The sequence below is a fragment of the Stenella coeruleoalba genome (genome assembly GCF_951394435.1).
Source record: "Stenella coeruleoalba genome assembly, chromosome: 10".
Lineage (NCBI taxonomy): Eukaryota > Metazoa > Chordata > Mammalia > Artiodactyla > Delphinidae > Stenella > Stenella coeruleoalba.
The window spans coordinates 82204503-82231132 of record NC_137156.1 but is presented as its reverse complement, the minus strand read 5'-3'; the positions used below and the strand labels follow the sequence as shown (position 1 = coordinate 82231132).

At 41.3% G+C, this 26630-nt stretch overlaps 1 protein-coding gene across 8 annotated transcripts in view; it reads left to right on the top strand.

The window, feature by feature from the left end:
• The window catches only part of SUCLG2 (succinate-CoA ligase GDP-forming subunit beta), a 434144-nt gene that overhangs the window by 361501 nt on the left and 46013 nt on the right, over window positions 1-26630 (top strand). For 4 of the 8 annotated variants that reach the window (XR_013830273.1, XR_013830276.1, XR_013830277.1 and 1 more), the window contains exons 13-14: window positions 13554-13655; window positions 16804-17171. The gene's annotated coding sequence lies outside the window, so the exon portion shown is untranslated. Of the gene's footprint in view, window positions 1-13553; window positions 13656-16803; window positions 17172-26630 lie in introns of those variants that run through there. The other 4 variants (XM_079935031.1, XM_079935027.1, XR_013830274.1 and 1 more) reach the window with 3 other exon arrangements.

The following is a 26630-nucleotide window of genomic DNA, read 5'->3' as shown; positions in this document are numbered from 1 at the left end:
AATTATGATTTCCCTCATAACATGCAAATACTTCATTTATTTTGCAGTTCAATCACTAGCACTAGTATTTGACATTTTTCTCCCCCAAAATACCAAGTAACACTGTTCAAGAGTTATTGTATAAAAATAACAAGTAGTTGATCATAGTTGCCTAATTACTTTTTTAAAAAAAGAAATAGACTTTATTCTTTACAGACATTTTGGGTTTATAGAAAACTGAGCAGCATATACAGAGAATTCCCATATACCTCCCCTACCCAGTTTACCTATTATTAACATTTTGCATTCCTGTGCTGCATTTATTACAATTGATGAACTAATATTAACCCATTATTATTAACTAGGCATTCCTGTGCTGCATTTATTACAATTGATGAACTAATATTAACCCATTGTTATTAACTAGAAACCACAGTTTGCACTAGTGTTCCATGTTGTACCATTCTTTACATTTTGACAAGTACATTGTCATGTATCCACCATTACAGTATCATACAGAATAATTTCACTGAGGTGATATTTTTATTGTCTCTATAGTTTTTTGTCTTTTCCAAATGTCACATACCTGGAATCAAACAGTATGTAGCCTTTTCAGACTAGTTTCTTTCACCTAGAATATGCATTTAAGGTTTCTCCATGTCTTTTCGTGACTTGATAGTTCATTTCTTTTTACTGCTGACTAATATTCCTCTGTATGGATATACCATAGTATGTTTATCCATTCACCTACTGAAGGACATATTGGTTGCTTCTGGGTTCTGACAATGATAAATAAAGCTGCTATAAACATTCATATACAGATTTTTGTGTGGACATGTTTTCAACTCATTTGGATGAATACCTTGGAGTGTGATTGCTAGATCATATGGTAAAACTATATGTAGTTTTAAAAGAAACTGCCAAACTATTTTCCAGAGTAACTGTACTATTTTGAGTTTCCACCAGCAATGAATGAGACTTCCTACTGTTCCACATTCTTGCCAGCATTTGGTGTTGTCAGTTTTTGTTTTTTTAACTTTTAGCCATTCTAATAGGTTCATAGAGGTATTTAAATTTTGTTTTAATTTGTAATTCCCTAATGATGTATGATAGTAAACATCTTTTCACATACTATTTGCCATTCATATATCTTCTTTGGTGAGATGTATGTTCAGACCTTTTGTTCATTTTAAATCGGGTCATTTGTTTTCTTATTGTTGAGTTTTATGAGTTCTTTGTATACTGGAGCTACAAGTCCTTTTTCAGATATGTGTTTTGCAAATATTTTCTCCATCTGTGGCTTTTCTTTTTATTCCTTTAAGCCTTATGGCTTTCTAAGAGAGTCCTTCCAAAACCTTGCAAGTTTGAAATGTCCAGGTTCTACAGTTTTAACAAATGTTGCCAGTTGAAGCAAACAAAACAAAACATCAAACCCTTAAATAAAGAAAGTAAATGGTTTCCAGTGATTGTATCCACTTAAACTGATATTGAGTTTCCAAACGTGTGCACCTTCACCATGGTACTCACTCCATTATCACCAGAGCATTTATCATGTGGGACGATATGGTGGTCTTACAAATAAATGAGAAGTTTGACCCTGCTAATAAATGTAGTCATTGGGATTTTTTCCTTATTCTCTGTAGCCAAATGGGATGTGTTCCCATACTTTGATAGTACTTCACAAAAGTTATCTCATTTAATCTTCACCACTATACAAAGAGAGAGGTACTATTATTCCCATTTTACAGTTAAGAAAACTGAGGCACAGCCAGTAGGCAGTAGAGCTAGGATTCAAACCCAGGCCTGTTAGACTCATAAGGTTAACTTTAGGCTCCACTGCCTCTGTTTATGTTCTGCATTCATGTTGCCTGGGTTTCTTAAACCCTTTGATTCTAGCAAAATGTGTTGCTCTCTCCTGTATGGAAAAAAAAAAGCAAACATATCCAGAGTCAGGCAACTTAACTGAGGTTAGGTAAGCTCCTTTTTCAGTCCTACAAAAGTTATCAAAAGATTGCTTTTAAAGGATGCTGTTTACAGACTGATTTAACTCTCAATAATTTATTAATCTATTAATGTCTCTTTTTTTTCTATTTTATTCTCAGAGGAAGCAGCCAAGTTTTCTCTCAGCGTGTGTTTTAGTGTGAGGATATGGAGAATAGCTTGTTAATGGGTTTCTATTATTGCTTGAGACTTTGCACCCTGAGAATGGGGAGGGGCTTGGGCACGAAGAGGAATATGAGCCCACCCTGGGCCTTTTTTCATCTTTCTTCTCTAATATCCATTTAGCAAAAGATCCTAAAAATAAAATAAAATAAAATAAAATAAAAGATCCTCTTAAGTGTAGACTTTCCTTCCCCACACAGTCTGGCTTCAGAATCTTGTCCCTTTATGCCTGTAACTGACTTAGCCTCCTAACTCTAGGTGTCTCCTGGAAGCCATCTTTCATGCTAGGGCTCATCTTCATGGACTGTATAGAGAACCCTTGCCAGGTACTGAATAGAAGGAGATTAATATAGGGATCTAGTGTTAGTAAACTGTATTGTGGGGATCCTTTCACATCATCAGGCTGTAAATATATGACAGTTTTATTTGTCAACTACATCTTAGTAATAAAGCTGAGAAAAAGGTAGAGGGATCTAGTTACAGAGGTGTTGGAAGAGCTGAGAGGAAGCAGGGAAAGGTGAACCAACCCAGAGTTTAACAAGTGCAAGAAGGCTCTACTACAGCTAGAACTGGAGCGACTAGGAGAGGAGATGCTGTTGGCAGAGTCCAGGAGTCAGGGACGCCTGGAAGAAGCTGCAACCTTGGAGGAGGAACTGGACAGGGGGACTCTGTGGCTGGGACTGTCAGTTGAAAGCAGGAATTCTGGAGAATTCAATATGAACGGGGGCTAAAGCAGGGGTTTCCCAGAGGGAACGAGGAGCACAGAGGGAACAGGTATCCAGTAGAAACTGGGAACACGCAGGAGATGCAGCCGCTGAAGAGATGCCAAGTAAAGCAGAGAAGGGGGGAGAAATATCCTGGTTGCTCCTTTCTTCCTGCCCTCCAGTCTTTCAACATCTCCTCCCATTGGGTGAACCTAGCCAGATACCAGTTGCAAAGGACCCTGGGAATTGTAGTTTTCAGGGTTCCACTTCCTGTGTTGCAGAGCAGAACTGAGAAAGTATACAAATGGATCTGAGAGCAACCAGGCAAATGATCAGTATAGACACTAAAGGTAAATGACATCTGTAATAATCACAATTATTATAGATTACAAACAGAGGGGCCACGAAGTCTGGAAACAAAAGAATATATACAACGCATGGTTTATTGATATTACCTTATAGTACCTATGTTCAATGACATTGAATGATATGTTCAAAGTTTTGACCCTCATTAGTAGTTCATAGTTCAATGCAGTATGAAAATTGCCACATTACTGGTCATGAATGCGTTTCCACCAAACCCTACACAGGAATCTAAGATCTGTTGTCTCTCTTGACTTGTGCCTCTGATTTTCATTGCATACACCTGCATTTTAAGCGCATCCCAAATGAACTATGTTCAGTCTGTTTTTAGAACAGTCATCTATGTTTCCATCTGCCTCATATACATTAACTTATTTAATTAGCTACTGTTGAGCATTAAACTCCATCTCCAGTTTATTCCATAGAAAACATCTGAGCTAAGCTGCAGCAAAGTAAACTTTTTCCATTGTCACATACCCAATTTCATGACGAGCAACTGAGGGCATAGCGGTCAGTATGAGTTGAAGAAATAAATTGGGTATAAACTCTGTTGTGTTCCACAATTTATTTCAAAATGGTAGATTGCAGTGTAGAAATCTAGAAATACTGTCCATTTGGCACTTAGAGAATCTAACAGGAGAAGGAGTCCCAGAGAATTGAAGATGTGAAGTTTATTCCTTACTTATCCAAAAAGAAAAGTTTAAGGAAAGAGGAATGTAGTCAGGTTGTTAGATCAAAAGTTAATCTCAGAATCTTTAGGGAACACACCTGATGGGCAGGGCCTGTGACCTATTTTCTCCTCCACCTTCTTATCTCAGTTATTAGTTTTAATACTTTGTTGTGCAAGCCATAAATCTCAGGCTTCCTCACTCCTTATTGCCTCCCCCTTTCCTTGGCAACAATCCTATAAATCCTACTTCTTGTGCTTTTTCCCCCCCAGTGTTGCTGTCTGTGCATACGCCTGAGCACAGCTTTATTTCAAATTCACATCTCCTCATGCCTCATCCACTACAATAGCTTCCTAAGTGTCCTCCATTCAGTACATCTTCCAATCTATATTTCCATGTGGTCAATAGAGTGATGTTTCTAAAATCCTGGTCTAATCATGTAACTCCTTTGTTAGAACCTACATTGGTCCTTTTTCCTATTCACTAAATTATATTAAGACTTGCCATTGAACGCAGAAAAAACTATAAACTCTTTAGCATGACATATAAGACCCTTCCTAATCTGACTCCTCCTAACTTTATATGGCTCCTCGCTGGCGGTTTTCCTCTATTCAAGTCCTTTTGTTGTTCTAAGGAACAGAACCTTATTCAAAAGTGGTTCCAGGGTGGATACAACTATTTTCAGGCATCTGTTTTAATCTTTAGCACTGTTGGTCAAATATTTCTCGTTCTCTCCCTTTGTGATACGTGGTGGGATTGTACCTCCCCTTGTGTTGGCTGGGTCTGTGTGATTAGCTCCAGCCAGTGTGTTTTGCATGGTTGTGATGTGGGTCACTTCCAGACTGAAGCATTTGATCACTGGTGCAAGACTTTCTGGAGTGTTTTCCCTCTGCCACAACGTGTAACAGTATTCAGCACGGTGCCTGCTCTCTCAGCCTCCTTTCCCAAACAAGGGGACTCAGAGCAAAGCTCCAAGGTGAGAGCATGAGTAAGGAATGAACCTTTCTCATTAAAAGCTTCAAAGATTTGGTGCAGGGATTGGCAAATATTTTTCTATAAAATCTTTGGGGCCCACATAGGTAGTTGATCCTCCTCCTCCTTTATGATCCTAAAAATGGTAAAAAAAAAAAAAAAAAAAAAAAAAAAAAATTTAGTTCAAGCTGTGCAAAAACAGACCCTAGACTGGACTCTCCCAAGGGCTATTGTTTGCCCTCCCCTGATATAGTATAACCTGGTATATTTTGACTAATACACCATCAGAAGACAGGAAACAAAATTCATGTCGTTCTTTCATCGTTGCCTTTTTCTGTGTAGTTCTTTCATGATTGCCTTTTCTGTTCATTCTTGTTTACATGTGGACCAGCTCCCCCTGCTTTCTTGCCCTGCATATGGCCTATGATAGTCACCACAGGGGGCACAATATGGCTTTTCATGTCTCAGCTTTCCAGCTGAAGTATCTCTGGTCTGTTAGTTCACATTCTCTAAAGACAGTCTGATTGGTTATTTAACAACCATGTGTTGGATAAGGCATCCATCTTTGATCCGATCAGCATTCACTAAACGGGTAGCAGGTACACAGGGTTGTCCCTTCCAGGGGCTGAGTGTAGGACAGCCTTTCCAGAAGGGACCGTGAGCAGGGAATGTTGATAGATTTTTCTAATAGACTACTGCAACATTTTGTACAGACCTTTTCTAGTCCTCTTGTTTGGTACCTGTGGTACATATTTCTTTTCCCTGCTTTTTCACATGGCATTCTTCAATCCATATGTCAACGCTCAGCCTAAATGTCACCCCCTCTCTGGGGCCTTTATTGAACCATTAACATCATCCATACCTGCCATTCAACTAACTAGGCAAAGTTAGTTGCTTCTCCCCTGTAGTTCCATAGTGCTTTATAGCAGCATACGAAATTAATATAGTGTAATGCTTACACATATATATCCCTTAAAAGGGGCTCAACTTGATGGAAGAGACCATGGCTTATTCACTATCGTCGTAGCTTTTCTGGCTGCATGGATGCTACCTCCTCGTCCTTGAGGAACACCGTCTCATCATAATTTCTGTCACTGCATATTTAGGTTTGTCTTTGGCATCCATATCTGAGGTCCTTAGTAACAACAATTACTACAAAATAGAGATTCAGTGAATTTACACTTTTTTAGGAGAACATAATCTTATAGAAATTAATTTTTAGAAATGCGGAAATGACAAAATCTATATAGCCAGCCATGTATAAAACTTAACCCCCCAAATAAAATTCTAGCCTGAAGGGCAACAAGAACTACATAACCTCTGCCTGGAGCTTAAATTCACATGACGGCTCTTTTGCCTTGAGTGCAGTGCAATATTACAGACTTTTTAGTGAGTTGGGATACAGCTTCAGTTACCAAACTGCCACCAGCTGGTTTAACTTTAATAAAACATCAAGCTGCTAAATATGCCATGCCTTTTTGTTTCCAGAATTTAATACGCGTACTGACTGCTTACTGTTTCTGAAATGCAGGCAAAGAGTAAATAGAGTAGTATGTGTAAAATACTTATTTATTTTAAATTATTTTTGGCAACATTTGGATCCTGTAATGTCATTTTTTAAATATTTAGGAACTTTTAAAAGCATGTAATGTCATTTAAAAGTAGGATTTGTACTCTTAAAAGGTTTTTGAAAATTTGGAAATGCTCCTTTTAAACATTTCAGTCAGAAAATGGTCAGTGTCAGTCAGAAAAATCAATTGTTGGTTGATGGTGAAACTCATTTTGTTCACCGATAAGCACATCCTTTTTCTTTGCTCTCAGATGGGCTGTAAAAATGTCCCTGATATTGCTTGGGAAGAAAGAAACTTGTAGGATGATCAGCAGCTGAATAGAGCCTGGAAGTTAAGGGTGAGAAAGAAGAAATAATGTGGAGTAGCTGGTAGGTTTGGGGAAAAAGTAGTGTATGACTTCTGGGGGAATAAGTAGTGAAAAGGAAGAGGCCAAAGTTTAGAGGCAAAGGAAGAGGAAAATGTCCCTAGTGAGAAAATACAGATTGAGAAAAATAAGGCATATTTTCGTAGGCATTGATCATCTACCAATGAGTGGCTGTTGGACTTTGGGATAAGTCTAGTTTTCTACATGTTGTTTCCACAGCCAAGGGCCCCAGGAACATAACTATTCTGCCCTGGGCCAGCCACCCATTTTCCCCCTGAGGTCCTCATGACAGAGTTATGCCCAGGGATAGTTATTAGTGATAGGATGCCTAGTATCATTATGGTTGAACCTAAACACCAAGGCAGAGTTCTAGTAAGATACTTGACCAAGGTGAATTTCCTTTTCCAAAGCCAGTTAAGCCCAATCAGACTCAGATAAAATAGGTCGTGAGGATGGCTCTGACTCTAACCCCATATCCCAAATGCTCAAACACAGGATTCTGGTTCAGTCACCATGAGACAAGAGATGTCTGACATCTACCAACAGTAGGCAATGGAGCTAGACCAAGCTGCCCTAGGTTCCCTTCCAAAGCTACCCACCAGGAAGGAAAGAGAGCACTTAAGGAGAGACAGATTCCAGGCCCTGCAGGAATAGCCCTAGGCTATTACCATCTCCTTGGGGTGAAAGGAGGAAAGAGAAGTGAGGCCATGCCACATGTGACATGAAAGTTTATCCCCTCCGAAAGTCAGTCCATCAGTATCCTAAAGTTTCAGCAACTCTTCTATTTTTTGGAGGCCAAGTCTCTTGCTACTGATCCTAGGGAGGTAGGAATCAGGTTGGGGTGAAAAAGGAAGGAAACAGTCTTGACTTGCCCTACAGACAAATAGTGCCTCACTTAATTCCCTTATGCTATATAAATATACTATGGATAGCATAGAATAGTATCTACCAAGTACAATATTCAGGTCATCCCAGACCTTTGTACATTTCCACTGAACAAAACTGTGAATTGTTTATAAACCTCTGACCTTGGATCCTAAATATTACCAATATTTCAGACTTTGACCATACTCCTGGCCCTGATATGATTGTTCTTCTTATATCTGACCCCTTTACTTTAATGACATCTTTAACCCAAGGTTTGGATTCTTGACTTTTGAGAGAGTAGGCATTTGAGCAGCTCACATTTTCAGGTAGGAAAGCTTTTTATTTTTTTTAAACAACAACAAAAGAGCTACTTGCAAGGGACCAATTTAGCAACATTCATTTCCTAAGTCATTTTCTTTTTATAGGCTGTAAATAAATTTGCAAAATCATGTAACTTCATGGTAGTAACATGACCGGGAAATTACAAGGTAATTAAACTCAAAGCATCTAAGTATAGTACTCCAAAAATAATTTACTTCTCTGTGCCAGGAATCAAGATTTCTTGCTGCTAAGTGCTAATGCAAAATGAATTAGTACAGAAAGTTCCAAGCTGCCACACTCCAGGAATTATGGGAGGCTGCCTCTGTAGTTGCTGGATGTAATCGATGAAGCAGTGGTGCCATAAGAACGTTTGGTGATGACTTGTTACAAAAGTTTATTGTGATTTTAAAGCAAGTTCTGTATTCCTGTTGAAAGGCAACTATAGGCATTAAAGTGGCCTATATAAAGAAATAAAAGTCAGGATTCAACCAAACCTTGATGTATCCAAAGGTTTGAAAATGGAGGTGATAGTCTGATGGTGTAGCTTGAGTTTAGTGATACCATAGGAAAGGCCTGGAAGAGATTTTTCCAGGGTGAAAATGAAACGTTTTCAGATCACAGTTTGGCCTGTTTGATCCATAGGCTATATGTAGAAAGCCCCTCTACTTACAAGTAGGCTCAGTTCTGAAAGATTCTATTATTAAGTCAGAGAGACCACTAATGCCTTTTGTAGCCATATTTAACGTGCCTTTGATCAGTTGTGTGTCTTTGCTCCCATTTATAGCAGCTTGCGTCAGTGAGAGTTCCAGTGTTGAGAGTGCGTAATCAGAGGCTCTTCTGTATTCACTCCAATCATTTCTCTGCTCCACAATGAGGAAGAGATGGAATGCACATTGAGAGTCAGAGCAGACATGTCTAATTCAGATCCCCCTTCCAGAAAGGACTCCTTGCTTAACTGCAAGATGTGTGGTTAGCCGATAGCCTCCAGCTGTTACCTCGTGTTCAGTCGACCCTAGCTTTTGAACCAAGATCAAGCTCTTTGCAGAGTAGCCCCAGCCAATGACTGAGCAGCACAGTAGTACCAGGGCTTAACCTTGTCTGCCCAGTGGAAGCCTCCTCTAAAGTGCAATCTACACTCTGCAGAGTCTTGTAGGGCTGCCAGAAAAATCTGCTCTTTAATTATCTGAGTCATTCAGAGGAGTGGCATCATGTGTCCTAAATACAGTCTCAAGACGGTGTCTGTCTGATTCTGCTTCCTCCCTTCTCCTTTCACAAGTGTTACTTTCCAGTCACTCTTCTGTGCTCCTGATTCACTCTTAGCATCTACTTTCCAGAGGACCCAACTGACACCAGAGTTAACCAAAAGTGTCCATTCCAATCCAATTATTTTACTTTCTCTCCATGCTGCTTCTGTAATCCTTCTAGAAAGATTAAAGATTTTATTTCAGCGTTGGAGTCAGTTTTTATTTCAACCTCTGAAGTAATGTGCCCAACAGATTCATCTGTAGGTTCAGGAAACCATTGGTTCATAGCACTCCTACAAGGCTTATTGAGTCTCAAGGCATTTTGCCTGGGTAAACTCAATAGCATCAGGGCACAAATGTTATATTACAGACACCATTGATCTCCTACAATGTACTGCAAGGAAACGATTCATCGATTCCATCCAGAGGTGCCAATCTGCATCCGTGTAAGCAGACACCATGCAGGGAGAAGCAGTTTTTTGAGCCATTTTAAAGCTAAATGGAAAGTGTTTATTTTGAGAGTGATCTCCAGGTATACCTTTACTGTTCTTTTAAAAAAAAAAAGGTTAGAATATGAGAGGAGGGTCCATAAACTGTGCTTAGGCAAGGAGGGGGTCAAAGAGTGAAGTGAAGTACTTCAGGTAAGAGATACCTGGATGGCTGAGAAGGCTGAAAGAAGAAATGAGAATAATACCAATAAAATCTGCCCTTTAGTTATCTGAGTCACTCAGAGGAGTGGCATCATGTGTCCAAAATGCAAATGAGGATGGTCTCACCATCCACTGCATATGGACTTCCAGACTTTGGAAGTACTCATCTCACCTCAGTGTAATGTCCTAACGTAACTGCGAATATTCAGGGTAGGCATATATTATGGGATGGGTTGAGTGATGGTATAGGGCTGGTGCTAATGGCCTGGCGGGCCACATCCAGTGTGGCTTATAAGGCCCCATGGGGTCCTAAAAAGTAGGTCAAATATTTGTTCACCACCACCTTTTCCTTTGGTTTGCAACTCAATGAAGCTGACCAGATCCATGCATTTTTAAGCTGTTTTATTTTAGTTTCTCTGTTAAGCTAGTAGCAGCTGGACCATGATTCCTCCCTGATTGGGAGTAGAGTATGTATGTGTGTTGGGGGTGGGGAGGGAGTTGAGAGTGATGGTAAGTTGATAGTAGTAACAGAAACTGAAGAATTCAATAAGCAAAGATTCATTTATGGGCGGTGGGGGTTGGGCGGTAGGCACGGGTCTCTGTGAAGGTATCATAGACTCTAAGTGATTTGGAACCATTCTCATTCCCTCTCTGTCCATATGTCCTGGAAGTAATTCCAGATGCCCTGGTAGAGAAGTGCCTGGGACGGGTGAACGGATCACCTTGCTGTCATTAATCACTTGCAGGCAACTGGTTTCTGGAGCTCCCTTAGTCCTGCCCTGGCATAATCTATAGTATCTCCCGCCAAGAAGATGTGTGAAAGCTCAGCTCATTCGTGTGCCTCTTTCTTTTCTAAATGTCAGCCTTAGAGAACCATCCTCAGGAGGAAATATATATATATATACACCTTGTAACTCTTTTAAGTCAAAAGCATCCTTTACACATGCATGTTTGCAAGAGGGTTGCAATGCTTACCTTTTTTACTTTGGGTAACCCAATTAATGTGTTAGGCCATATATAAAATGGGGATCATGTATAAATGGAGTTACTATATACTTGTCTCCGCTACTTCAAAGGATTGTCTCATACCCTCAAGTGGTATGTCATTGCTACTTATATTTGTCAAAATGTGTTCTGTGCAACTGGTCCTTTGAGATGCTCATGAAGAAACAGCGGTGATTCAATTTGGTCTTAGGAAGTGCTGCCCACCATGGTTCATTTTTAGAGATTCACAGTGCATGCTAAAGGATCTGAGGAGTCATTCAGTCAAGAAACCTATTTCGCTTTCTCTAATCGAGTGTTTCCTAAACTTAATTAATGATGGAATCCTTTTTGTATGTGTATAACATTTATTAATATCCCCAATATAGAGTACTTACCACAGCTGCGTGCTGAGGACATACAGTAAAATGATTAAGAGCCTATGGGCTTAATGCTTAGGTTAAATCCCAGCTATGTTCCTTACTGACTGTGTGACCTTGGACAAGTTTATTATTCTCTTTGAACCTCAGTTTCCTCTTCTGAAAAATGGGAATAATAATAATACTGCATTAGGGTTGCTGTGAGGTTCAAATAAGTAAGTGTTAGTAGAATGTCTGTTACATAGTAAGCATTCCATAAAGTTTCCTGTTATCATTATGACTGTCTGTGTTTATCTTCAGAAAACAACTTTGGCCTAATAATCACAATGAAAAAGAAGGAAATAAGTTATGGTTGGCAGACTTTCTTATATGTGCATACTTAATCTTCACATCCATCTTAATGGGGAGGCATTAGTTTTGTTACACCCATTTTCCAGGTTCAGAAAAAAAGTCTAAGAAGTTTGAATATATTCCATGAGTGGGCAGTAATGGGGACAGCCAGGAATCAAATATGGGTCATGTGCCTTTTCCACTAAATATAATTGGTTTTCCAGTGATTCCAAATTAAAATATGAAAGCTGTCCATTTGTAGTAGCTGAGAAGGTCTGCCTTTCAAAAGACAGATTTTGAAACCCAAAGGTTAAAGATTAGAAGATAGAAGTTAGAAACCCCAAAGATTAAAGAGAGAAATTAGAAATTAAAGGCATTACAGTGGATGAAATTTAAGCAAAGAAAGTAAGACAGGAACCTTTTGAGGTATACGGTTCCTGGGCTAGTATTACAGAAGAATGAAGAACACTTACGTGGCATATGAACGCATTCACCAGGCTATAAACTAAAAATCAGGGCATATAATCTGACCAAGATTATTATGCTTTTAGTGCATGCAAAAGTCTAGATGTTAAGATAGTGAATTTCTATGACAGTTTGTTAGTTATGGGGAAAATGAAACTGAATATTTGAGATTTGGATATGAGTTGAAAAGAATTGATTGGTCCTTACTGTAGCATAATTTATGATCTCCTTCAGCAATACATAATCTGAAAATCAGAAAAATCAGGCTGCGGCACTTAAAGTTTCCTAGAAAATAGAGTTTGCTGCGTTAGTCCTGTCGTTCCTCAGACCAGTATGGTACTCTCATTCTTGACTCATCTTTGGATCTCTGACTAATATTGGAATAATCAAGTGATCTTTGAAGGATTTTTCAGAGGATTATGTCAAGGTTGCTGTGTCAAACTAGCCAAGATATTTGTTTTCAAAAAGGGGGACAGTTAACAGAGGGTGGAGGTAGAACCATAATCTCACTAATTTGCCATTGTCTACCTTTATAAATCAAGACAATCTCATAATAGGTTCAATTTCTAGTCAAAAGAGTTAACAAAATCAAGTAAAAAACTGTGTGGAGGGTGTGGGTGGGAAGATAGGGGAAAAGATTTCATTCTGTCAAAATCACAGTGGTTCAATGATGTGAAACCACATGGGTCCAACTTCACAAATGGAATAGTCACATAAACCTTTCCTTTAGGTCATTATTATTAGATTTTAGTGGCCCATGTTCCCCCAAGAGTTCATCTTTCCTTACGAACTACTTTGCTTCATTTAATTAGCAAATCGGATCTATTTCTTATTTTGCTTTGCCTGCCAGGTAGCTCAGAGCTAAACCTAGTGCCACATCATAGTCATCATTGCATGAATCTGAAACCTGATACAGTGTCACCCCCTTTGCTTAAGTCATGATTGCTTATATTAATTTATCTATATATAAATTTGGTTATTTGTGTGCTGATAATCATGTTCTTTTTCATCTGTAGAAATGAGAGTGAAATGAAGGAGGGAAGGAAGAAAAACGTTTAAAAGAAAGATTTTCAACAATCTTTTTTTATCTGAAAGATTAAAAATTTTTCTTCATTGGCACTCAGTTGATCAGAATTCCCCCCCACCCCCACTTAGGCATTTTACTTAATGAGACTGTTAGGACCATAATGATACTTAAAGTTAAGCATCATGAGAAAACTGAAAAAATACGTTTAGATGGGGGACAAAGGGAATGATGGAAAAGGGAGGGTGGGAAGGCTGAACCCAATCAATGCCTGTGACTTTTATTAACAGTTCAAAGGAAACTCCTGTCAAAATTAAGTAAGCACTTCTTAAAGTAGAGAAAGCCAGTTACTTCCGTCTGTCTTCAAGCAGCCAAAAAGACAAAGATAATTCAAAAGTGAACTTGGGGGGAAATATACTTGTATTACACAGTTTCACACAGAGGGTACTCTCTTAGTTACAATTGTCCAAGACATTTTACCTGACTCTAAGATCTTTGCATTTCCAGGTTCTTTTAAAACGTTTAAAACGCATCAGAAAGGAAATTCCTAAAACCCTTCGCATTTCACAGAAGAAAGAGAATCCGTTTCCACTGCAGTTTGGAATAGAAGTGAGTCTGGCTTCATTCCTTACCTGGGAGTCCCTCCAAAATCCTACCTTCCGCAACAGAAAGCGGTAGAAAGAGTAAATGAGCATCCAGGCTGATGCTTCCCCTCTTCCCCAGGGAGTACTGAAACCTTCGCTCCCGGTACTTCTTTGGGCATTTCCTGATGTCTGTGGTGCTGCGATAATGCTATTTTGTTGTTGTTTTGTCTTGGATCTCAATTTGCAAACTTGCATCTTGCTGAAGACCAGTAACTATTTATTCAAAAGCCTCAAGCACCTATTAAGTGTGTATGCGGAGGCAAGTGGAATTGGTGGTGAACACGTAAATTGATTTGTACCTGTAATTTACATTTATTCTTTGGATACATTTGACACTAATGTTGTGACTGTACTGCCATGATGAAGATTAATTAGATAAACGTTTTTGCTGACTTTGTGTGTGGCCACGTTGATTGTTTTCCTTGATTTTTCTAAGCTTGGTGCTTAACAGCAAGATGGGAAACGTTTCTTGGTTTTGCTCAGCATCTTCACAGATTAAGTGCCCCAGACCAGTCTTACCTAATAAGCACTTGGGGAAAAGTTTGTTCTAGCTACAGAGCTCCAGTTTACTTGACTGTGAAGGAAGTAGAAGGTAGCTTAGTTCTTGGGATTTTGCAAACATTTGGGTTTGGGCAGGATTCCCCAGAATATAATAAGAACTGAGCTTCTCAAGTGAATACAAAGTGAGTATAAATGTGTTTCATGTATACAGAAAGGGCAATTTGTTTAGGTTTCCTTGCTGAACCTGTTGGCCTAGACCCCAAACATCTTGAGCTGGTGAAGGCTAGGCTCTCAGAGGCTCCATTTCTTTCCTTTGTAAAATGGGGATAAGTATAGTAGTGCCTTGTGCTCACTGGACTACTCACATAGGCATCCCTGAGTACACGCTAAAGATGCAGTGTAGGGGCCCAATTCAAGCCATACAAAATCAGAAACACTGGGGCTTCCCTGGTGACGCAGTGGTTGAGAGTCCACCTGCTGATGCAGAGGACACGGGTTCGTGCCCTGGTCCGGGAAGATCCCACATGCCGCGGAGCGGCTGGGCCCGTGAGCCATGGCCGCTGAGCCTGTGCGTCCGAAGCCTGAGCTCTGCAACAGGAGAGGCCACAGCAGTGAGAGGCCTGCGTACCGCAAAAAAAAAAAAATCAGAAACACCGAAGTACAGCCTGTGCATATCGAGTTATGGTGTAGAAGGCACTTTATTCTCCCTTGAGATCATACGGAAATCCTGAGGGGGCTTACATGGACCCAACTGTTCTCACTAGAAAGGCCTCTAGTTGTCAGCACATCACGGTCGCTGCTATAGGACTCATTGTCCAGGCCCACGTGTGCATTTAAAGAAGGCAGCTCAGATACTTCCCCAGCAGGCCTGGAGTGGGGGCTCTTTGCCAAGGTTCCAAAAGCCCCAGGGTTGATGTTTCAGGCCTTTGGCATCCACAGCTACTCCCCAGATGTATTGTTCTTGGGAGTGCGGTGAGCTCCCAGGCCCCCTCAGAACCCCCTGTCACTACTGCCTGCAAGCCAGACGGCTCCCAGCCCCAGCCGACCTCCCTGAGCATCCTCGCCCAAATAAATGGTGTGTCTAGGTTAGCTGGTAACTGCTCTTTTCGTTTCTGAAAAACAAACTCAGACTTAATGAACTACCGAAGCAAGAAAGCCCGGATTTGACAACCAAAGCCTTATAACCTTTGTGTGCTGGGTGGGCCTAAAGAAAAATAGCCCTTGTTTGTCCAAGTCCCCTAGGTGTGCCAAAAGGAAGCACAATTTACTATTTTCAGAAATGTTCCTGCCTTGCTCGTATTTGAATTCGCTTTCCTAATGTGTGGTTGATGCTTTAGTCAGAGTCCTGGAAACAGAGGACAAAGATGTGGAAATATTGTGGGGGAAACCACAGGAATACTCCGGTACCCCAGAATTAACATCAGCAGGGAGCAGTTACCTCCCAATGGCCTGAGGAAGCAAGGGGAGGAGCATTTCTGGAGACTTGAAGACGAAGCAGCTGTGCAGAAAGGGATGCTTTATACCCATTTTGTTGAAGAATGCTGCTTGGAGGAACTGGGAGAAACAAATGCCCTGACCTGACTCTCTCTCATGCCTCCACTCTCATACTGGAAGCCAGAAAAGGCAAGTGGGCCCAGTGACATGGCCCAGGCTGGGTGACCTCAGGACGGGGGCAGAGATGGATGGAGAAGGGATGAGGGGGGAAATGAAGGAGACCCAACACACCTCCTTTACATTATGCTCTTTTTTCAGTTAGCTGACATTCATTGGGTACTAACCATGGGCTTTAACTAATACCAGGCATTTCATATCCATTATCTAGTTCAACCTTCACAACAGAGCTGTGGAATAGACGCAATTATTTTAGGGATGAAAAATCAGAGGCTCATAGAGGCCGAAGAAACCAGGTCTCTTTGTTTTCAAAGGTCATTTCATAATCAGCATACTTTATCTGTGGAATGGACAGACTAAACAGCCACACTTTAGCTTCTGTTTGCCAGCAGGTGGTATGGCTGATCCTCTAGGTCTATACTCGGAATTGGTGGAGAATTATTATTTTCATCAGCTGTCATTACAGGAGCTCAAAGCTAGCAGGCAGGGATGCTTGGCTTTCTCTCTTTAGCCCTTATTTATTTTATTTATGTAAATAAAATTTATATATAAATATTATATATATTTAAAATATTATTTAAAAAATAAATAAATATAACATGCGTGCAGAAGAGTACTCAGATTTAAGTGGGTGGCCTGATGAAATTTCACAAAGTAATTTACTGTGTAAGCAGCACCCAGACTAAGAAACGGAACATTGCCAATCCTAGGAGTGCCCTGGGCCCTCTTCTAGGACCTAGCTCCCTCCCTGCTGTTCTGATTTCTAATCCCCACACGTTACTATTGTTTTTAGTCCTTGTTGAGATGCAGCAAGGAAATGAACATACTTATTTTATACTCAATGCAGGTTCATCAGTGATTTATTGCACTAGATCAGGGGATACAAACTATGGCCCATAGGCCAAATACAGCCTACCACCTGTTTTTATAAATAAGGTTGTATAGGAATACGGCCAGTATCCCCACCTGGGCATAACACTGGTTTTGTTCTACCCCAACAGGAACAATAGGGATGCTCTGGAATTATAATGGATGTATGGGTGAGCAGCCTGGCAAGAATCATTTTCAAACACCCCGCATCCCTGGTGTCAGGGGAGGTGATCCAGGAGACCACATCTGAGCTGCCGTGCAGGGTCGCCCTCCAACGTTACTGCCCATGTCTGGTAATAACAGGATACCACCTTGTCTGTTCACCTTTAACCTGGAGGCCCAGACATCCGTCTCTTTCATTACGCGGTGACCTCTCCCATCAGCAGCCCGTGACTACGAAGTCTTTGTTCCTGTGAACTTGGCTGCCATGTGTGATTCTGACTGACAACAGAGAGGAGCCCTGGGCTCGGGCGGCAGGTGCAAGCTTCAGGGAAGTACGGTAGGTTCACATTTAATATTGTTGGGAGAGGTTTCATTTCCTTTTTTGCCCCTCAGGAGTTTGCAAAATGTACATATGGGCTTGTTTGGGAAGGAGGAAACCTGCAGTGACTTTTCACTGTTGCCTAGTCCGGAACTGCATGAGAATAGATGTACCTGAGCCGTCAGTGAGGGCAGAGGCACTGTGTCAAAGGGGTTCAGCCTCTAGGCCTGCCAAGGGCTAACTCTTGGGTTTTGTGGTTTGATAAGGGGAATGTTCTTTTCCTTCTTTCTTTACTTTTAAATATTTTATTGAAGAGAAATGTACCCTCCCCGAGCCGGTATCTCAGTTCCCTTGAATTGGGTCTGTAGCTCTGAGAGGTTCAGCTTTAGAGCTGATTATTGGAACAGACATCTTCAAATCCTCCCTAATCGCAGGCTGGTAGCCCTTTGAGCTTTGCATGTTCTCAGCACATCTGCAAGAGCAGAAGAGCATGGCCTTGCCCTTGTGAGCTGCCTGCTGAAAAGAGAAAACTTGGAAAAGTTTTCTTGAATTTTTGTCTCTCCCTGAACAAGAAGTCTCAGGAAGACTGTCAACACAGACGAGAGAGGCAGAAATTTAGAGACACTTACATTTATAGAAATTTAATTTATAGAAATTAGGGATTCTTTAACCCAAGATGGCAAAACCTCCAGGCAGATTTCCGCACACATCAGCCCAAGTCAGACATCCATAGTCAATCCCTGCACCCCTTTCTGCTGAGCTTAGACAAGGCCTCAGACTCATTCTTAACACTGTATTTATTTCTGGTAGCTATTATCAGGAAATAAAATCCAAGCTTAAACAGGTTTATCATTCCTGATTTAAGGATCCCTTTGAGCAGACAGCATATTGTGAATAATAACGATAATAATAGCTAACACGTACTGAGAATTTATTATTGTGCCAGACAGTGTTCTACATGCTTAACATGGATTCACTCATTTAATGTAAACCACATGAATACAGATTTTGTTTGGATTACTGTTGCATCATCAGTGCCTACACAAGTCTCTAGAACATAGTGGGTGCTTAGTAAATCCTTGTTATTTAAATGAATTCTAAAAATGATAATTATTATTCTCATATTCCAGAGGAGGAAACTGAGCTTAAATAACTCTCCTAAGCTAGTAAGGGCAGGAGCCACGATTCGACCTTGCTTCAGTAATTTATTTAGACTTTTAACCACTTTGCTCTACTGCTTCTCATAGCAGCCGTTTGATATCTCTGCTCTTATTAATATTTATTAATATCCAATAAGTTGGTTATTCAGTCTCATTGCATCACTGTATTCTTGCTTTTCTCTCTTTTAATATTTTAAAGAGCTATTTGTCTCTGAAAATAAAGGGAAAAGCAGGAGTTGACATCCACATGTCTATGGGATTTAGACAGAAGACGTAAGTGAGGCAGGCAGGTCAGGTGGGGACCATGGGGCCATGGAGAGTACACACCCCCTGGGCAGCCACCCCTTGGCTCTAGCAATTGCAGCTATAGGGAATCCAAGCCAATATTGCCGAATCTTCCCATTTTTCCTCAGAACTAGGAAATTTGAACTTACATATGAAAATACCCAGTGAAAATATCAATCTGAAAAATCCCATATATAAAATGCTGACAAGCATGGCAATTTAAAAAACAAAACAAACACAACGGGCTTCCCTGGTGGCGCAGTGGTTGAGAGTCTGCTTGCCGATGCAGGGGACACGGGTTCGTGCCCCGGTCCGGGAAGATCCCACATGCCGCGGAGTGGCTGGGCCTGTGAGCCATAGCCGCTGAGCCTGTGCATCCGGAGCCTGTGCTCTGCAACGGGAGAGGCTGCAACAGAGAGAGGCCCGCGTACCGCAAAAAAAAAAAAAAAAAAAGGAAAAAAAAAACCACAACATTGCAAGTCAAAATATCTGTGGGCTCAATCTAGCCCATGGATCTGTAGTTTGCACCCTGTGAAAGAGAGTGAAATTGAATTTGGGTAACTGATCTTGTAGTTCCAGTTTTAAAAGAAGAAAGAACATGGTGGGAGACTGTTGAAACTATTCGTTAAGATTTTAGAATAGGGGTTTCTGGGAACCAGAACTGCAATAATGATAGCAGCTTAATACTTTTGTGTAGTGCTTCATATTTTTCAGGTCACTTCTATATGTGCACTTGAATCTCCCTGAAAATCGTTTTCATGGTTCAGGTACTTGGTCACAGTTAAGCAGTAGGATTCAAGATTCAGATCCTGATCTCCCAGTTCTCAACCTGGTTTTCCTCCAGGAAGACAAACCCTGACGGGGGATGACTAACCCCCAACATTCACAGTTCTTACAGGCCTGTGCTTTTTCATCTCATATCTAATCAAGAGGTGAAAGCCTACCATAAGGGACAGAGCTCATGCCCAATCTCTAATGAATATTCAGATAGGAGAGAAATAGGACAGCCGTTCGAGGATGTCTGTATGATTGCTAAAGCATGTTGTTCTTGGCAGATCGAGGTTGTTGATTTACATTTGGTTCTCTCCAGATCATCTCTAATTACAAAAATCAATGCCTAGCAAAGTCTGGAGAAATAATGTAATTGTGGCCTAATCATTGTGTACATTCGTAAACACTCAGCTAATGACTAGTAGGTTTGGGGTTTTGCTTCTCTAAGTGTAGCTAACTGCCAGCCAGAGCCGAAATGGGGCATGTTTGGCGTGTTCCATGGAAACCACTTGAAATTAAGTGAGTTTGAAAATCCCCACATGGAGGAAGATTTTTTCTCATCGCTGGGTCTGTGTGGGCCTGTGGAATGTCAGTGTCATGCAGGAAGGGCTCTTGGCATTTGATGCCTTTCTGCCAGGTTTGTATTTGACAGCTGTTCTGGGGTGTCTTTTCCCAGCCACTGGCCTGGCTACTGTCCTAAAGCCAATTAGAGTCTCAGGCAATTAATGTTATTTTCCTCACGTGTTCCTGGAAATACTTGTATCATGTGGCACTTTGGCATGAAATCTGTGACCTTTGGAAATGCAGGCGCAAGAAAGCAAACAAGCCAGGCTAAGCGTATCCCGTGCTCCATTAAGTTATGAACAATATGAAAACAGACTGTAGTTGCTGCGCGCAGAGACGTCCATGGAGCACTCTGTGTCTCAGGATTCCTACAAATGAAGATGTGTGCCTGCTGCACAGTCCAGATAAGCCCTAGATGGCGGGAGGCATACTGAACGGCGATACATTCACGTATGTTCAGCAAAGTATTCGAGAACATTTGTGAATTGTAACACATTCAGAAGGGGGCTCCATAACTAGTACTTTACACTGATTTGCCACATTTTCAGAAGGATACTAACCAACTGGAAATGCAAAGAAAACCCTAATACTTTAGGAAGGGTTGGAGAAAATGGGCTGTTGGATCTAGAAAGAGAAGACTTTCAGGACGAGGGAGTTATCCTCCAACAGGTACAATGAACTGTCCGTGAGAAAGCTTGTCTTATTCCCTGGTTTATCCCCAGGGATTCCTTGTAACCCTTGGCGGAGAAGACTATGCCTAGAGCATAGGAAGTGCTTAATACAAATTTTTCAATGAGTTAAAAAGATGAATGAGTACAAGAAATTTGTAAAGAGATGAAGGAAGCTGATATATGCAGCGGGTTGCTTTATGCGATGTGATCCCTGTTATCTGCTTAAGCCAGGGCTGTAAACCAGTGGCCGGTGGACCATCACTTATATATGGATGGCTGTTTTCTGCTCATTCAGTATTTTCTTTAAGTTTGGTGTTTCTAAAAAATTTTTAATTGAGATGATTGTGCATTCTCTCTCCACCCCCCCCCCTTCTTTCTCTCTCTCTCTCTCTCTCATACACACACACACACACACACACACACACACACACTCACACACACACACACAGGGTACCTCCATTCTGCATTTCAACAATTGACTGGAGATACTGCTGCTCCCATTCAATGAAACACGTGTTTTTCAGTTTTCCTCAGACCCCACTTCTCCCTGTTGTTCTAGACTCAGTTCCATTTCACTCATTGATCTTAACCTTCCTTGCCCCTGAAGGTAGCTGAGCTTCCTGCCCTTGGCTAAAGCAGCGGTGGTGGCTTGCCACCTCCTGAGTGTGGTAAAGGTGGTTCCTATGTTGAGAATGAGAATAGACCAAGCTTTTTACTCCACAATGCCTTGGTTCAGTGATTAATAACCATGCCTTGTTCATCAGAATAAAAACAGCACTGGTCTGGTGTCAGCCAACACACAAGCACTTCCTTTCAACCCAACCAATCCGTCGGAAGAAGCACTGCCTCAGTCACAAAATTCCCAGGCCTATAGCGGTCCAGATTGCCCTAAGTGTCCTCAGGATTCAGGGGGATTAGCTACAACTCCATCTTCATTGCTTCCTGTGCCCCTCTCCTTTCTCACTTTCATTGATTTCCGTTCAGCTGCACACACAGATCCATCCCTCCAGGATCAAATCCAGGGGCTGTAGGAAATGGAGGTGGGAGAACTCGGAAATGAGTTGTGTCACCAATTAGTGACATCAGCATCAGGAAGAGCTGAAACTGAGCAAGTTTACGGGGAGCTGGGAGCAGGGGCTTGTTTGAATTTAAAGGCTGCCATGGTTGTGCTAAATGCTAATCACTTTTCATCACACTGCCTAATGGGTGTGGAATCTTTGGCTCGAGTTCCTTTCCACTATTCCAGGCTAGCTCCTGAGACAGCTGCAGAATTCTGGCTCCAGCTGTGCCCCTTCCTCTTTGCTCTCTTTAAAGAACGTGAATTATTCTTAGATGTGGTCCCCCAAAATTTAGGCAATGATTCACAGGAGAGCTGGAGACACAGCAAGAGTGAAGAACAAACCACCTGCTTAGGATTCAAGGTCCAATTGTTGGCAACACACCTAATCAGGTCAAATTGGTACTAAAACGCTGCATGTGAGTACCTGCGATATCTTACAGATGCTGCATAACCATATTGGAAAAGACCAAATTGTCATCTTACTCATTGGATAATGGAAGATAGTGAAGTTTTTAGGGTGGATCTAATCTACATTCACCTAACAAGTGCTGAATAAAACCCAGCAAGCCTGGAGAGGGCGTTTGCATGGGGTCACAGTGTTTGCTGGATTGAGAGGTTTGTGTTTCCACCATCTCTCAGGTGCCGTAAGCCGGCAGCAGGATGGTGTCCTTGGACCACACATGTTTTGGTCCCAGAGTCAGTGTCCAATATGTCAGGCCATCAAGGCAGCTGGTGAGCAGGACAATGTTTCTGAACTTTTGGAAAATATACCACTTGAGAGTCCAGCTGGGGAAATGCCTGAAATTGGAAAATAATGTAATAGAATATTTGATTTGCCACCAAAGACCTTAGCTGGGAAGACTGCCACATTGAAATGAGAGGACAGCTTGGCTGACTTCAATCTTTCAGTTATACTTAGTCACGGCCTTATTCGTGGGCTGGGTCCTGGACTCCCTGTGGGGCCCCAGAGTGCCCATTTTACCTCTTCCTCCCCCAAACACTACACGTGCCAAGCGAACATTCCAGATAAGCTTTGGAGCTACATCCACAAACCTGTAACATTAGCCTAAGAACAAAGGTCAAGGCCGGTGGTCCCTGGATGTTTCCTCGGAGGGCCTGAAGGTGGCCCTCAGAGCGGAGGGCAAGGTAAATGAGATGTCATTTCCATTTAACTCAATTTGCTTTTTCTCCGTGCTGCCAGCCACTGACTGGGCCTCTCAGGCAAGGTTGTTTTTCTGCAATTCACCAGGCCTTTCTGAATATGAATACCTCGGTCCTCCAAGTTAGCCCCAGTGAGTCGCTAACTTGAAAGTGTCCATTCACACCCTAGTTCTCAGGGTAAAGAATCTGTCATTCACCTGCTCCCCAATATTCTCTGAACGTCTCGGCATGCACTCTATCTATGGAAAGCTGCTTATTTTATACATCTGCAAATCTGTTTTCCCCGCCACCCTTGGCAAATCTGAAATGCTGGAGAGTTACTGGTTCCAGAAGCAGCCTGCAGCCGGTAACAAATGGGAGGTCAGTGGAAAACACTCCGGCGTCTTTGCGCCTTTGTTGGGACAGTTCTCTCAAGCTTGTTCCGTAGTCTTCCTCTGGTTCCCGGTGGGGTTGTGTTCCAAGTGTCCACAGTCCCGTCTGACTAGGTTTCTGATAGCGCATTGTTTTATATGCTTCACTCCTTTTGTGCCTCACTTACCTGCTCCCCTCTGGTGTTTCCTGGTACCTCCCCAATAAATTATTTGATAAATTATTTACACTGGAATTCTCCTCTCAGCCTCTGCTTTAGGAGAATCCAGACTAAGACAGTCAGCCTCCATGCAGTAGGGAGGGTGTGCAAGTTAGATCATGAGATTGTGTATTTGGGGGCCTGCATTTGGCCCTGGGTCTTGCTTTACCAGGAAGCGTTGACTCTCCCTAGGAAGCATACCAAAAGCAAAGAAAACTAGGTGGGTGAACCTAAGAAAGGAGAAGGTTGACATTTGTTAACATACAAAGATGGCCAACATCTTCACGCTTGCTTAAGGTCTGTTTCCCATGGTGAAGTGTAACTCCCAAAGAGGACAAGGGGTCATTCTGTTTTTGTTCACCAGTGTGTCCTCATAAGGTAGACACAAAATATTATTAAGTAGCACCCTCATAACAATAGAATACTTTCTACGTATTAACTGGTTAATTTGTGCAGAAAACTGCAATTGTTTGATGCCTCCATGGGTGAATGATGCCCACTCAGTTGGGGATGGGGGTGGGGAGGGGGAGGCTGAGTGCTCTCCCTGCTGTCCTGGTGGGTGAGCAGAGGATGAGCATGGTCACCGAGAGGGGGAAACAGGCTTCTCCTGGGGAGCTAGTGAAGGGCAACTTTCATCTGTGTTTTCAATATTAGTAGGAGCTCAATAGTTAGAAAAGGGGGATGGGGTAGAGGGTAATAATTGCTTATTCATTCCACAAACGTGCGATTTCGTACCAGCTATGTGACAAGAATTCTGCTTGGCATGGAAAAGCAGCAGTGAGCAAGATAGACAGGGACACTGCCTTGTGAGACCTGGGATTGAGACTCTATTCACATGGCATTCTGTGTGGAGTTGTAGCAACTGTCCTGGAGGTACATCAAAGAAGTTAAGAAATACATAAAACAATCAAGATTATGATAAATGCATTGTGATAGAGCAGTGATTCTCAGACTTTAATGGACATCTCCATCACGTAGGGATCTTATTTCAATGCAGATTCTGATCCAGGAGATCTGGGGCGAGGCCTGAGATTCTGCATTTCTAACCAGCATTAGATGCTGGTGGTGCCCATGCTGCTGGTCCTTGGGCCACACATTGAGTAGCATGGTGATAGACCACTGATGATTAACTCTGTCTGCACACTGGAGTTACCTGAGGAAGTTAAAAATTTACTGATGCCTAATCTCACTCCACTAATTTTCATTTAATTTGACTCAGAGTGTCCTGGACATTGGGAATTTTATAAAACAGCTTTATTGAGGGGTAATTTATATATCATAAAATCCATTCATTTTATTCTCCATTTTAAGTATGCAAGGAAATGATTTTTAGTATAGCTACAGTTTTGCCAACATCACCACAATACAAGTTTAGAATATTTCCCGTCATCCCCAAACATCCATTGTATTTGCAGTCAATCCTTATTCCTACCCTCAGCCCCTAGGCAAACACTGTTCTACTTTCTTTCTGTATCAATTTCCCTTTTATGGACATTGCATATAAATGAAATCATACAATATACGGTCTTTTGTGCCTGGCTTTTCTCATTTGCCATAATGTTTTTGAGGTTTGGCCATGTAGCACGTATCAGTACGTCATTTCTTTTTGTTGCTCAATTGCTTCTGTTATATGGCTATACTATATTTCGTCTATCTATTTACCAGTTGACTGACATCAGAGCTGGCTCCACTTTTTGGTAAATAATGTTGCTTTAAATGTTCACATATAAGTCTTTACATGGGTGTATATTTTCCTTTCTTTGGGGATATCTAAAAGGGTATTTACTGGGTTATGTGGTAACTCTATGTTTAGCTTTTTAAGAAAACATCAAACCATTTTTAAAGTGGCTGTACGATTTTACATTCTCACCAGCAATGTATGAGGATTCTAGTTTCTTCACATCCCCACCAACGCTTGTTACTGTCTCGGTGATTATAGCCGTCCTTGTGTGTGTGAAGTAGTATCACATTGTGGCTTTTGTTTGCATTTCCCCAATGCCTAATGATGTTGAGCATCTTTTCCTGTGATGATTAGCCATATATAGAGAGAGAGCTAATGCATATATATCTTATTTGGTGAAATGTCTGTTCCTATCTTTTGCCTGTTTTTAACTGGGTTATTTGTCTTCTCATTGTTCTTTATATATTCTGGATATAAGTCCTTTATCAGATATGTAGTTTTGAAATGTTTTCTCCCAGTTTGTGGCTTCTTTTTTCATTTTCTTAACAATATCTTTTGAAGTACAAAGCTTTTAATTTTGAAGCAGTCCAATTTCTCAATTTTTTCCTTTATAGAGCATGCTTTTGGTTTCTTAAAACTCTTTACCTAAGCCAAGATTACAAAGATTTTTTTCTATGTTTTTATCTAAAAGTTCTATAGTTTTAGCTCTTGCATTTAAGTTTGTGATCCATTTGAGTAAATTGTTGTGTATGGTATGAGGTGAGGGTCTAAATCATCTTTTTGGGTGTGGACATCCAATAATCCCAGCACTATTTATTGAAAAAAAAATCCATTCCCCATTGACTTATCTTTCCACCTTTGTCTAAAATCAATTGATCATACATTTAACAGTTTATTTCCAGATTATCAATTCTGTTCCATGTATCCCTATATGTATCCTTATGTCCAGGGCCACATTGTCTTGGGATTTTATTATAATCAGGATTTGTAAAAGGTCCCCAGGTAACTGTAATGGATAGCAAAGTTTGGAGATCATTATGATAAAAAATAATTTGAGGGGCAGGGTGAGGAGGCCACTTACGATAAGGTGGTCAGAGGAAGGCCTTTCTGGAGCAGTAATGTTTCAGTCAGACCTTAAAGATGAGAAGAAAACAGCTATGAGATGAGCTGAGGGAAGAGTATCCATGAGCCATACTCCAGGAGGCACTTTGCCAGGCCAGGCTGGTGATGGTTGCAGTCCGGCTGAGAGGCTGTGATAACTCTCGAGGTCCTGGCCCGTGAAGCCCCAAGTTCCCAACTCTGCATAATCAGCCAACACTTCATTCCTCCATTGATTTTCAAAATTGGGATGGGTGTAACCTCCTTGAATTACTCAAGAATATAGCACAGTATATTCCACAGAGTAAGTCAAGGGTATAGCATTCCCTTATTCATTCATTCACCCATTCATTCAGTAAATACTCATGGAGTATCTCCTGCATGCAGAGCCATATACTAAGCACTAGGGTGTAATGATGAGTGAAACAAAGTCTTTGCTTCATAGAATTGGCAGAGCA